At 41.9% G+C, this 15,122-nt stretch overlaps 1 long non-coding RNA gene across 1 annotated transcript; it reads left to right on the top strand.

Annotated features, from left to right (window-relative positions):
* The first annotated feature begins 187 nt into the window (after nucleotides 1-187).
* On the top strand, nucleotides 188-12,592 carry LOC146192278 (uncharacterized). The gene is made up of 3 exons (XR_014706387.1): nucleotides 188-371; nucleotides 6,668-6,713; nucleotides 12,499-12,592. It is a non-coding gene; the product is annotated as an uncharacterized LOC146192278 (long non-coding RNA).
* Nucleotides 12,593-15,122: the final 2,530 nt, after the last annotated feature.

Raw genomic sequence — 15,122 nt, 5'->3', positions numbered from 1 at the left:
TGTGCGGGTTATGACTATTGTAAGTGCTGCTTTCTCTACAGCTTCAGGGCTGCCACTCTTTACGTTAGGATGCTGAGAGTAAAGCGCACTCTTAAAGTAACGCAACTCATGTGACAAATAGAGCATACAATCTCGAGTATAACCCAAAGTGTTGAGCGCGGGCACTGTGGTCTTGTTTCAGGCTCATATTGGGACTCAATCTGAATCCGGGAGCAGCGACCACTGAAATACATAATTCTGTTCCGAGAAGTTACAATTTAGCCAGCGCCAACGCCAGTGCATCTTATCGATCACGAAACGACAGGGTCCAAAACGGGGAGTATTTTTGTCTGGCAGTGAGATCACTACAAGCAGACTACTATTACTATCAGGTAAGATTACGCAACTTTTTCTATATGCTAACCTTAATTCCCGTCAGTGAGATAATCGTTGGCAGATTTTCACATTAGCCAAAGGTTCATAGCGCTTTGTCAAGCTTCCTATCGATAAACAGCGCTCAGAATGCTATGGCAATCGGGCTTGCTTGCGTAGTCTGTATGAGACATGCGTTCGCCTAATACAAACTGAATACTTACCTCTGATCGAATACTTACGCACCATACTAAACGAACGAATTAATGTAAAAATAATGTGCATCTGGCCTCAGCATCGAGCAGTATTTCGGGGCGAGCATTGTGAGTCGAAAGGTTCTGTAAACATGACAGGCACGTTATGTAATGCTTTCAATCCCTTGTTCTTGTCCCGCTTGTGCGCTCCTTTCGCTAAGGAAACAGCGTTCCGAACATGAAAGTAGTTACACGATCTTTATTGGCCAAAAGACTACACTAAATAAAGTTGCTTTTAAAGCGAGTTTTCATGGCTCATGATAGTCTTCAGATAAGTGCGTCAGTTGCTGCCCCCATTTCATCAAACCCACTTGCTTTTCGCAGCTAGAGCACACATCTGCTAAGGCAATCGGGGAGGCCTTCGCCTTTCTACACTCATTTTTATTGCTTTTTTTATATTCCTACCCTAGCTGGTCTTACTATTGTGCCCTTCTTTTATATCCTCTTATTGCCTACTTACTCGATTGTTTCGGCCCGTCGCAGCTCAGGTGCCTCCAGGTGCGGTGGCAGCAGTCGTGGATGGCATATTTCCCTTCATTATTGCAATTAGTTTTATTAAATCACTTGATGATGAGCCGACCATGGTACTAAGGAGGCTTTGGAAATGTGCCGCTCTTCTAGTGCGGAAGAAAGTCTAAAAGTTACTGAACAGCCCCATAGAAACATCTGTTTTGGTAGTGTTTAAGACGCTCGGAGTCAAAGCAAAAACGTCGACAGAAGCCGAAGAGGCAGCCATAGCGCTCGCCATCTCCTCTTCCACAGCCACAAATATTTTCAGCGATTCTAAAACGGCCATTCAAAATTTTGATATAGAGAAAATACACAGTCGCCTATCAAATCTTAACCTCTGGTTCCACAGCTCATCGACCCAGTCACATCGTCTGGGTACCAGGCCATGCAGGCAACCCCGGTAACGAGGCAGCTCACTCAACTGCTCGAGCGTACGTCAACCGAGCGGGGCATACCGAAGACTGGGGATGCACGCGGGAAAGACTTCTCATCTAACATGACATAACACTTCACTACCGAGAACAACTACTCCTATATCCGCCACCTCACAATCATCTCTCAAAACTCCAACAAATAATCTGGCGACAGCTACAGGCCAAAACCTTTCCCTCCCCAGCTTGGTTGGCCTTGGAACACCCGGGCCGGTACGACCCCACATGCTCTCTATGTGGCGCACCTAGAGCCACCTTTAATCACGTAATGGTTTTATGCGAAGATTTGAAGTCACAGCTCCAATGGGGCCTCACGGACCAAGAGGGTTTGGAGATAGTGGTCTCCAGAAGTGCAAAAGATGCGGGTTGACTGGGCTGAAGCGGTCGTTGCCAGGCACGGCCTGACAGACACCAGCCGGGATCAGGAACCACCTCAACCCTTGTATTGTACCCTGGTTCCCACAATAAATGTTTTACCGCCACTGAACAATCTTAGTCGAATTCGAATCTGACCATGGCGCATACAGGCGAAAACCAAAAGCCTTCTTGTGTAGTGCGCCCCGTCGCGGTGGTGAAGTGGTAAGACGCCCGACTACTGTGCCAGACGGCGGCGAAGTGTTACCTTCTCTTGCCTCGCGGAAGGGGTAAATAGATGACGATGAAGTAGGAATGGTTCCGTGTTGCTGCTCGCTGCTATGCCAGTCATTGACGCTGATGTTAATATACTGTAAATAAAAGTTTCCACGAAATAATATAACGGTCTATTATTATTTAAAAACACAAACGACAGTAACGGTCAAGTACATGCTGTGCTATAAATGTATATATATGTATATATATATATATATATATATATATATATATATATATATATATATATATATATATATATATATATATATATATATATATATATATATATATATATATATATATATATATATATATGGTATATATGGTTTTGGTAGGCTGGTATTACACTGGCACGCAGGCTGATAGAGCCCTCCCGCCTTATTACCAGGCATCATCTGTATGTTCGGTGTGCCCACGAACTGCGGGTGACGCGCGCCTCTCGTGTAAAATGCCTGTTTGTGAAAAAGTGCTCGTCAAGTCTCTCTTTAACTCGCTCTACCGCCTATATAAGTGGAAGCGTGCCGTGCATCCCGACTCCGTTCTTCCTGTTCCAGAGGGGCTACAGCAACTCGAAGCGCACTGTTCCTTTTTCAGTGCGATATCCGAGGGTAGATACGTTGCAGGTTACGAAGTGGTAGTCAGAACATTTACGCCAAAAGATAAGCTAGTCGTTTTCTTTGTGGCTGTCTTTTATCTGTAATAAAGGGTCGTTTTATCTTTCTATTTTCTTGTTTTGTACATAAATATGGTAAAACACATGTTTTCGGCATGCGGTGGTTCATCTTCAGGTTTTTTTACCGTTCATTTATGGAAATGTCTGCTTGACCACCACCAATCCAGACTAATATTTCGTATGTAAGAAAAACGTGGGCGTAGAAACCAGTTGGGTGTATAGTCTTGAGGTTAGTAACTGCGTGAAATGCTGCAAACTGAACAAGATTTTATTACTTTCTATCATCATCATCAGCCTGATTATACCCACTGCAGGGCGAAGGCCTCTCCCATATTTCTCCACTTAACCCGGTTCTGTGCTAGCTGCATCCACTTGACCCCTGCGAACTTCTTAATCTCATCCACCCACCTGACTTTCTGCCGCCCCCTGCTACGCTTTCCTTCCCTTGGAATCCAGTTTGTTACCCTCAGCGACCATCGGTTATCCTCTCTTCGCACTACATGTCCAGCCCATGTCCATTCCTTCTTCTTAATTTCTACTAGAATGTCGGTAACTTGAGTTATTTCTCTGACCCACTCTGCACGCTTTCTATCTCTTAATGTTACCCCTACCATTTTTCGTTCCATAGCCCTCTTGGTTGTCCTCAACTTAAGTAGAAATTTCTTGGTTAGCCTCCACGTTTCAGCCGCATAGGTGAGTACAGGCAAGATGCAACTGTTGTATACTTTCCTCTTGAGCGATACCGGTAAGCTGCTAGTCATAATCTGCGAGTGCTTGCCAAATGCGCTCCATCCCAATCGTATTCTTCTTCTTATTTCCTTTTCGTGGTCCGGATCTGCGGTCACTACCTGTCCTAAGTAGACATATTCGCCTACTACTTCCAGTATTTCGCTACCTAGTGTAAACAGTTGTTCCTTCCCGAGGCTGTTGAACATTACCTTAGTCTTCTGCATATTGATTTTCAAGCCTACCTTTCTACTTTTCCTGTCTAGGTCATCAATCATTATTTGCAGTTCATCCCCCGAGTTGCTTAGCAAGGCAATGTCATCAGCAAATCGCGGATTACTGAGGTATTCTCCCTCTACCCTTATCCCTAAATGCTCCCATTCCAAGTCTCTGAATACTTCCTCTAAACAAGCTGTGAATAGTACTGGAGAGATTGTGTCCCCTTGCCTAACACCTTTCTTTATGCAGAACTAAGGTTGCTGTGCAGCCACTATATATATCTTCCAGCACTTTCACGTACGGCTCGTCTACCCCCTGATTTCGCAATGCCTGCATCACCGCCGAGGTTTCAACTGAGTCAAATGCTCTTTCGTAATCAATGAATGCTATGTATAAGGGCTGGTTATATTCCGAGCATTTTTCTATCACCTGATTGATGATATGGATATGATCGATAGTAGAGTACCGTTTCCGAAACCCTGCTTGATCCTTTGCTTGATTGCAGTCTAAGGTTGTCCTGATTCTATTAGCGATTACCTTAGTAAACACCTTATACTAAGGTGTTTACAAAGGTACTATTACATTCTATGGGTCCTCCCAAACGGCTACGCTATGCGTTCATGCACACCAGTAGCTTTGAAAAAAAAAAAATATCCTGGTCTTCTGGTTACGGACGTCGAGACAGCTGGCTTCTCAGTAAATATTTGTGCATGACCTATTGCAATTAGTGCGACCATATTGTGTTAATAGTGGTGGCTGAATGGTTAGGATATTGACTGCTGAGCTTGAAGACGTGGATTCGGCAGTTACGGCTGAAGTTTGCTGAAGATGAATCAAAAGGCGTGCACTCGTGTAGTATGAGACGCCACTGCACCTTAAAGAAGCCCAGTTGGACGATACTTTCGGACCACTGCATTATGGTGTACTTCACAGTAAGCGTCAAATGAGGACACTAAATACCGTATGAAAATGGACATGTTACGCTTTAGGTAGCATTCCGGTGCAGCCGTTTCTTCTTTTTTTGCCATGTGCCATACCTTACATGCAGCATTTAAAAAGTTGTATCGTACTTGACATGCAGGCAGTACAGTCTGATAGGAACATACTATATTTTCTAAGTACAGAAATAAACTGCTCTAAGGGCTGACTTGAGGAAGAATGCGGGGCTAAAATAACAATTTTCTTCAACACATTTTTCTATATTGTTGTTTTGAATTACGCATGTATAAAGAAAGCTTTCACCATTTCAGGTTGTCCTTTGCGAAGTAGAAAAATTAAAAATGAATTTTTTTTTTTTGCGAGATGGGATGCGCTCAGCAACTGAATGCGCCTTTGAAAGCTGCGTTCACTACGGAGCCACATAGCGGGCAAGAAACTGACCATTGAATAAATCCTTAAGTTAGAATGCGTATTTCTCCTGCTCTCTAGCCGAAACGTGCCTGCTTTTAAGAGTACAGCAGACAGCTAAAAGAAAACAAAAAAAATATTTTTGGGCTATGGCCATGGTGGATTGGCTGGTAAACTGAAATAGAAGTTTCGATTTACTAGTACGCAGCACGTAAGGTTTGAACGCTGCTTTTACACTACTGTAAGCCTGGCTAACCAAAGTACTCGACAAACTGGAGACAGAATATGGAGCCTAGACGAGGAAGCGCGCCCAGCAAGCGACGAAGGAAAGTATGTCACGAGAAGAAATAAGGGCGCTGTAAAGCCGAACATATCCAAATCAGCTAGAATCAATTATTGCAGAGCAGTTTCGTGTCGAAAAAGACGGCTCAACGTACGCACCAGGATAAATTGATTTAATAATTTAGCCAACAATTTTGAATAGAATGATCTGAAATCTTTAAACTCTTCTTTCTCAGTCATCACTTTTTGAAAGAGCGCAACCGTTAGGAAAGCTACCATTTCTAAATACTTTGGCAGATGGCTGCTCTGAAGGTGGTTCTGGATCAAACTTTTGTAGGGAACAAGATAAGGTACCTTTTACGCTTGCAATTATTCTCTAAGATGAAAAGTATCAAATATATGACATATGACGACAGCAAAGGAGAAGCGTGTTCTTCATTTGCACAGAGGTTTGCAGAAATGTCATAAAGAATCTGCTATTGCCCTTATCCTGCACAATGAAAAACCTAAAAGTTGTCTAAGCACGAAAGGTTAGTACGTCTTCACGATTTTTCAAATTATATTTTAAAAGCTGAAAACTTAATTGCTTAGGACGACAGCTACAATTTTTTCCTATTAGTGCTAAGGGGCTGAAACCATGAATATATATTCTAATAAGAGGAAAATAAACCATATCCTTACACATTGCATCGAAATTGGTGCAACATTTAAACAGGTGGCTCTTTTGCCCCGCATCTCCTTTAAATTGATGTATAATGCATAACATGCAGGCACTGCAGTTTTATGGGAGCTATGAATTTCAAGTGTAAACGCAAGCAGCCATGGTGCTTATATAAGCGTTTACAAATAAAACACAAGTTGCCTTTTGTCACCGTGACAAGTAACATGAGCACATAATGGTAATTTGTTGATGTGATTTGCGCACAACTTCACAGGCCCGATTTATCAGGTTAGTTAAGGCTGTTAGCAGATGAAGAGCGCAGTTGAAAACATATATGGGCCGCACAACCGACAGTAATGCTTGTAAGTTGGTAAAAACATATTTGCGGCAGTAGGTGACCGGAACAGAAGCATTGTGGGTACGTCCTGAATACCAGCAAACCTCACGCGAATACTAAATTTATTCGTAAATAATATGTAATTTTACCTCAACGACAACGCAGATAAACTTCAACTTTTCTTGCTTTCATGTGACAAAGTAATGTTTTAAATATTACGTTAATGTATTTACTATCTTGCAGAACTATTACTTCGATGAGCACCTGGATGCAGTTCAGGTCGACAAACGTGAGTTCGCGCCTCTTGTGTAAGCATTTCGGTACAACACTGCACACATTTTAGTACACGTTGCCTTTTATACGTTGCTAATTCTTAAGGAATAAAATAAAAATTTCAGTCATCTTTAACGGAGTGCTCTCAAAGCTACTTTTGCGCTTTGAAGCAGTCAATACCTATTGTAAGGCACGCATGGATACAACTTATTTCACATTTAGCCTAACGTAAAGTAGCGTAATCCTACATAATCCAGTGCCAGCCCCTAATTTATTGCTGTCCAAATAATAATTCCGAATCTTTCAACTAAATCAAGCGCAATAAAGCAGAATGGAGCAGCCGTTCATAATCGAAATTGTATCTAGCTAATTACAGGTCTTACCTTCCTAACTCAATTAAAAGCGGGTAAATTCGATGTAACTCTACTTATTCCAAGGTAATAAACCCTAACTTCATGGCAATCCGCATTTAGTCCACTGCATTGTCAACGCGTCACTTCGTGTGAGAGAAGAGGCGCCTATGGATTCTGCGCCCATTGCTGATCGGTTTCCGAAACAGGGCAAATCACGCTCATTCGTGTCCGATTGTGCTTGCTGGGACACGTTTTCGACAAATGCTGATCGCGTACAGCCCAAACATTGTCCGAGGCCACCCGTGCATGGCAATGTTTTTTTATTTTTTCTTCATTAGCAGAAATGTGCATAGGAGGTAGTGCTGGACTTCATGTTGCTTTATACCATTCCTCTCATTATTTTTGTCTTCCTGTATCTTTACGCATTTCGATTAATGCAGTTTAATTTCAGTCAAGCGCGTTGCTTACCTACTACGACTTGTAGTTTATTTCATATATTACGTGGTTTGAACGCTCAGACACCGCAGAAATACCCTCATATTAACGTACAGAAAGATTGTGAGTTAAATGGAAGCACAATTGAATGAATATTTTCGTACGAAAATTATTAGCATAAATACGCCCAAAATAGGTAAAGAGCGCGTCGCATATATAATCAACTGCCATATCCTGTGCCATTTGCGCTAGCCTCGTGCTGAAAATTGCTGATATCTTATTCCAGTCCTCCTATAGGGTTAAGTCGGACCGGTAGGAACAAAAGTTCCCGGTTAAAAAGAAGAGTGGAGAGACTACCCTTTGTGGCGTGCACCTATAGTGCCCAAGTGAATTAGGTTGGATCTCTTATCGCGCACTTTGATGATGGTTTTACAGGAATCTTGGCGTAGTAATAGGCAATATGAACGCCACATTGCGTGCTTTGAAGGTTGCCCAAATTATTCGAGCTTTTTACACTTTCGAATGACACTTATAAGTCGGGCGCCAGTTATGGCATAGAAGCCTCGTTTAGAAAATGAGTCGATTATCTCACGTTTCCGTTGCAGGAGGACATCGGATGTTGATAGGCGTCTAGAAGCAGAAATTGCTTTGGGGCAGCAGGCTGCTGTTTGCTAGGTAGCAAAAGAGGCAGAGCTGCAGAACGTTCTCCACGAGCTTTCCTGTCTACATTGCCAGGAATATTGTCCTGAGTTCAACGATGTTCATTTCTTTCCCGGATTCCGGAGATAAGCTCACGTCTACTGTTTTCCATTCTTGCCGTAATGTTTTAACACACCACACCCATTGATATATTGATTGAGGTTCTCGAGAGTTTCGCTGTTGAGGTTAGCCCGGAGGCCTACTGTGAGCATGTTGTAGCTAGCTGGGTAATGCCAGGGAGCACTGTTGTGAGTGCAGCTCGTATTTCGTCGACATTCAAGTAATGCACGAGATCAGGATTTACGTTTTCTTTTTATTCTGTAGGAGGGTCATATTTTTGCGGGCACATAGGTAGATATTGGCAAGGGTGCTACCTAACTGTTCGTTTGTCTTTTTGATCCAGGGCCTTTCTGACATTGATGCTCCTGCTCTTTTTTCTAATTTAAGTCGCCGTGTGAGGCATTTTAGAAACTTCCTGCAGAGGGCTGTCCGTAAGTGAGTCGCATTTTGTGAGTCAGTAATGTCTAACGAGCGGCGAAGCATAGTCTTACGAATGTGGATTGAAATGCGCCAGTTTTGTTGCAAGCTTGTGGATGTGGCGTTGATTTTTGTGCAGCTGTCTGAATCTTTGCTTGGTTTTAATTATTTCTGGCAGAGGTGCTTTCTGATGTGGCTATTGTAAGTGTGTATTTTTTGTTGTACTTCCTTTAGAGTTTTAGAGTTTGGCGGTGAGGGTATGGTTCTCCGTGGCGCGACTTTGCGTCCACTACGCGATGCCATTTACTCCCGCCGTGTGTGGCCCTTATTGCAAGCGAGGCTAATACATAAAAGGCAGTCATCGCTCGCCATGCTTTTCTTCGTATTTCACCATTCATATTGTTTGGCATTCCTTACAAGCGAAGGTTCAGAGCAGCTGTTTGTGGATACGCTGTTACTAGTTAATTCTCGCGGCATGCGTGGTTCCATGAGTATCATCAGCTCGACGTCTGAGATCGCTGTCACCAATTTGCAAACTTTCAGTCTCTTTAATAAGCGGGACATGTAGTTAGGCGTGCTGAAATACTCGACTGATAATAGCGGATTTTTATCACATTGGTGATTTTATTGTTGAAGGTGCCAGTTAATATGCGAAGAAAGGTGTGTTTTACCTCAGATGGTGGTTAGAAAGATACTTTAAGGGCTCTGCAGTCCCCCTGAAAAAAAAAAGTAAAAGTATAATAGTTAGTTTAGTGTGTGCATTAGGAAGTATGTTTCGACTCGGTGTTACACTTTGTAAATTCTATATTTTCGGGTTGAGGGTTCAAGGCATCAATGTCATGTTGTAATAACGCTATGTTCTTTTCATAGCCTTTTTAGATGCACTGTAAGATTAGAAATTCGTATCTTAGGATCTAAAGTTCTCACCATCAAAGGTGGATGTGGGTGAAGGCGAGCTAAGCGGTGGTTACCTATATAGAACATTGGCTGCAATCAGACTATTGTTTGTGGGGCTGAGTGACCGCGAATCGCGAATTCTAGAAGCGTGCTATGTAGCCTCATAAATAAGGCATATTATTTGTTTTAATGAAACTAGGCTCTAACCGTAAAAGCTCAATACGTTGCACTATCTCAACCACGTGAGTTCCGAGGTAGCGGCAAAAGGCTTCGTTAACATAACTGAGATGTTCTCCGTAAACATGACCATTCCCAAACTTATCTTTATTGTTCCCAATCCAAACATTCGGATATTTGCTGCAGGGAGGTGATGGACGGCAATGGGTTTATGGTGTCCCTCTGTTGAGCAGGCTTCGTTTTGAGAATTTGATTATTTCTTTTATGGGCAGCTAAGGAGGTGATGTGCGGCCATCATAAATATATTTCTTTACTTTCAAATTTAGCTTGTCCACTGGTTGATTCTATAATGTCTGGTGATTGGAGATATTTCGACTGAGGCAAACGTTCCCTGTAATCTACGAAGCATATATAAGGACTGGTTGTATTCGGCGTATTTCTCTATCACCTAGTTGATACTGTCGGTATTAGCTATTGCAAAGTAGCCTCTGTGGAAGCATGCGTGGTCCTTTGGTGAACTGAAGTCCAAAGGGTGTCTTGTTTCAAATACAGGTTGCATCGTATCTAACGGACATTAAGCTGATCCCTCTATATTTTTCCAATTACAGTCATTTTAAGAAGATTGCACTTCACAACTGCAAATTATATTGTCGTCCATATTTGCTCCCTGCTGCGTAGATAGAGAAGTGATCGTTTGCATTTATTATTTTATCGGCGTTCGTAATGTCAGGGCCCTCGTTGTATCATTAGGGATACTACTGACTTTTGCGTATTCTTAGTTTATTCTTCGCCCTTTTCAGACAAACACTGTTATAAAAAGCATGCTCACTTTTTCGTACGCTCTTTATACTTTGTTTATTTAGTGTATTAAATATATTGTTGTTTTTTTCGCTGTCAGGTTTATGCTTTCTGGAAAGTTGGAGGTGTTGCTGCTTTCAAGTATCTAAGTCGCAGAGTTTATATAATTAATCAGCTTAACGTTATCTCGTCTAACTATCTCACCGCCCACTTGTAATGCACTCTCCGTAATGGCATGTTTGAAACTATTGTTTTGTGCGTCTATACTAAGCTCGTCTTACTCCTTTAAAGCAGATTATAAGCTTTGCAGCGCAATCCAGCATTCCTCTGCTTTCCTTGTTAGCTTTAACTAAATGGTGGGCCTCATGCGTGCTAGGTTCATCATACTTTAGCAAGATGAGGGTTTCGTACAGTTGCACATGAAACCAGGAGCGATAAAAGACACTCAGCACACTTAGGGCCCCCTCTTAAGTGCTATTGTTGAAATGAAATAAAAACTGAAAACAATCATTAAGTCCTAGAAAGGAAGTTTTAGTTCACTAGGCTGTCTGAAAACGGCTCCGTGAAAATAGTACTCTTAAGCGAAAGCGCCGTTCGTGATATAAAATGTTTTGTGGATATCGTGTAGGTTGCACCATGTGCATAAAAGTGCCGCAAAACGTATAAATGAGGAATCATGCCCATCTTGTGCTCTCAGTGTCCTGATAAAGAAGGTGCATTATGCTCAGAACAATGGCCAGAACGCTAACGCATATGCTGCCTCCTGTCCCGACGTGATTCACAAGGTTTCAATAATCTCCGTTTTCACTGTGCTGTTCGATTTCAGGAAAGGTAAAGCGAGAGAAAGAAGATGAACACACGATATGAATTAGCACTGAATACGGGAAGAGGGGGCGGAGCCAGCCTCAGTTTGCAAGCGAAGACCAGTCCACTTGTGGAAACGTTGCCTCGACGTGCGAACTGAAGTCCCCTCGGCCATTTATTCTTGTTCGCTGCTCCTTGATTTGATCAAGACGCTTCTTTTCTCTAAACTTGATCTCTCAACGCATGGCACGATGATTCCTTTTTCATCCATTCCTGTCACACAGCGATCAATCACCTTACACATTGCATTTTTCTTGAAAATCGGTATATCCATCGCAATGCTCCTTTAGCCACTCCTTAAGGTAGCGCCCGATCAGTACCATATGCGATTTCCCAGAGGAAGGCGGTATATTCTAGAAAACTGCCTTGGTTCTTTTAATATTTTGTTTCTGTGTTTTATGCAGCAGCTGTCGTTGGTCTTACTGCTAGGTGGACCTCTCAGCACGGGCTGAAAAATTTCTCGGTGCTGACGTCACGACATTCGCTTCAGACATGTTACAGATCTTGTGAACCCAAAAGAAATTTCATGCATGTAACGAACAAATACTAGCGGTCTCTTTTTTTCTCCAGACGACGGCCTTCTTTGAGGCCGTAAGTTCTTTAAACAGCCAAACATTTTCCGCCACAACCGGGGTTAGAGCCAATATGAAAACAATTACATTTTTTCTTCTCATTCGTCCTTTTGGAAGTCCACTTCGCATTCTTCCGTTCGCTGAACAACGCAGTCATGGTTGAAACGATATTTCGTTCTGCGAACTCGACAGTTAGCACCCCGTGCGATTTCTAGATTATGACAACGTCCTCCGCTGACTGAACTCTAGCGTCTTTCGTTATTCCCCTATCATCGATGTCGCCAGTCAAAACAGTATATATTTTTTTCGTTAGTAACTGCCTCTTCTATGAGCACAGCTTCGATAACAATATTTCGTCTACTTTTGCATGTCCAATAATTTTAAAACTGTTCGAAAGAAGCCATGTACACATTTCAAAAAGTGTATTATTAAACTCTAATGGCGAGCTACCTTAAAAACCTGTTATGCACTTCATTATATGTCACCAGGGTCTCTAGGTGCGCTTTGTTTGCTGCTTCTTCCACGACAGGTCCATTCGGCATGTATATATACGTTGGATATCCAAACGCCTACAGCTTCATCTCCGACCACATTAGCAACGAGTATGGAAATGAATTCTTGACGGTAAGTAACATGTTTAAAGTCTAAATAGGTTTGCTCTGAATATTTATTAACTAAAGAATATTTCTGCATTCAAAGAAACATGACTATTTTCCTCTTTTCCAATCATACACAAGTATAACGTTTGACAATTGTTGCCCTTCAGGCAGCTTTTCTTGGGGCAATCCAAGAGGCAAGCCTATGGTCGGCCCGCGATCGGCCATTGCCAATAACCCAAATAAAACTGATCGGGCTTTGCTAAGCCGCCCAGCTCGATCCGAGATAGCTGAGGACGTATCTGAGTAGCTGAGGACGTATTCAGAGAGAAGCTAGACATAGCTGTTTCCTCGACAGAAAGAATGCATCGTATTGATTGACAGCAGCCTGGCACACGAAGACCCGTGATTCTAAAGCTCATTGACCCCCGCGAAAACTTATACATAATCCAAATTTTCTTGGGCTTAAAAGACAGCGGCATTTTGATATCGGAGGACTTCTCGAGGCAACGCGACCGTAAAGAAAATGTGGGACAGCATGTCAAAAATAAGGAAAGTTAGAGACAAAGTTAAACTGATGTACGATAAAATAAAAGTATATAATTAATAAGCTGTTTTATTAGGACGATACTGCAAATATACGAATCCATGCGGCAGAATGCCCTGACGATGGCAAAAAAAAAACGTCAATCCAATAAACTGATACAATTTACCATTTGTATTTTGATTGTTCGCACTTGTACGCGCGAGTGCACCAAACAAACTGGAGTACCCAGAAAGTATACTATTAGCGCAATAACCTGCTTTAGTAAATATAACTGAAACTTGGGGACGCCTTAAAATTGGCAATTTCGAAATAACACCCCCAATCTACAGCATCTGCCGAATAGACCGAAATGCTAGGGGGGTTGGAGTTGCCGTAATATTCAAAGATTCACTGGAAATTGTAAGGCTTCGTGACATAGCTGGATATGAGTGCGTCACTATTAAGATGCCTTCAAGTGCACTTGACCTTATTATATGAACATTTTATAGGCCTCCGAATAGCGGTAATACGTTTTCCTTTTTTGAAAATTGAATGAATATCAATGTGAGACCAATAAATTTTCAACCAACGTAATTAGAGGAAGCGATTTTATTATTCCGTCCATTAAATGGAAGAACCAATTCCCTGAACCACTCTTTAGACGTGCCGAGCCTTTAGATCACATCGTTCTTTTCCATTATTTAACTCAGTTCGTCAGGCAGCCGACGCTCATTTTGAATGGCTCGATGCCCATCCTAGATCTATTTCTCCTCTATAGGGAACTAATTCGTCGTGATCCAAAACAACATATCTTGGAACGACCATAAGATCTTGGATCGCAAGATAACAAGCTTAAACCTAAACCTCAATAATTCTCCGTAAAACGGAAAAGAGAGGCGTGTAGTTCTAAATTTTTCACGTGCCGATTACTTTAGTATTTTCGATGCTTTAGATAAATTTTTTAACTTTCTTTGTCTTTCTAATTCATGTTCGGTTGAACATTAATAACCTATAGGAATCTTGTGTTAAAATGTGAAAATGAGTTCATGCCATGTAACCGAAACATTGTGAATAATGCAAATCCCTGGATGTCCAAAGAAATTGTACGCCTGAACCTGAAAACAAAAAAAAAATGGAGGAACTAAATCCACCAGTGCCCCTTTGCGGCTAACGTGTTAAAGCCGAATAGACCGAAATGCTAGGGGGGTTGGAGTTGCCATAATATTCAAAGATTCATGCCATGGGCCCTAACCTCAATGCATGGTCAAGGCAAAATACGAATACCACGCTGCAACGATGAACCATTTCCTTTTTTTTATTGTCCGACAAGTTAAGGCGGTATTTTTACCTAGAAAGAGCTCCTTCAGTGGTATGAATATAGACAATATAGACGAAGAAGTAGGTGACAAGTTACAAATTCAAAAATTTTTTTTACAAGTTATTTGATTCCATTTTTACATCTGATGATGGCAAATCCCACAATATGCACGCCACGGCAACAATTATGCTATCAATAACGTATGTATATCAGAGGAAGGCGTCTTATCACTTTTACTCAACATTGACACAAAACGGCGTAAGGAATTGACGAGATAGCAAACACCTTCCTATACAGATATGCAGAATGGTCTTCTGAATATTTATCCGCCGCTTTTGAAACATCTTTATTCCAAACAGGCCTACCCAATGACTGGAAGTATGCGAAATTTAAATCTATGCCGAAAGCGGAGAAGTAATCACTCCTTGTATCGTTCAGGCCGATTTCGGTCTTGTGCACAAGCTCCCATCTAATCTGCCCTCGGCAACATTATTTCAGCAGGAAAGGGGGCCAGATACACATCTCCTTGAACTTCAAGAAACGCTTGATTGCGTGTCCCACTGAAAGTTATTATTTAAATTACGACGTTCTTAGGAAGGACACATTGCTCGCATAGATTGCTGCATAGCTTTCTTCCAGAAGTCAGCGTGTGTCAGTTGACGCAGTGTGTTCTGGTACTATGTTTGTAATGCCATGTGTTCCATAGGTGTCAT

This window comes from Amblyomma maculatum, chromosome 4, assembly GCF_055883805.1.
Source record: "Amblyomma maculatum isolate TAMU_Amacu chromosome 4, ASM5588380v1, whole genome shotgun sequence".
Lineage (NCBI taxonomy): Eukaryota > Metazoa > Arthropoda > Arachnida > Ixodida > Ixodidae > Amblyomma > Amblyomma maculatum.
The sequence above is the reverse complement of the archived record's forward strand: the minus strand, read 5'-3'. Positions and strand labels throughout refer to the sequence as shown.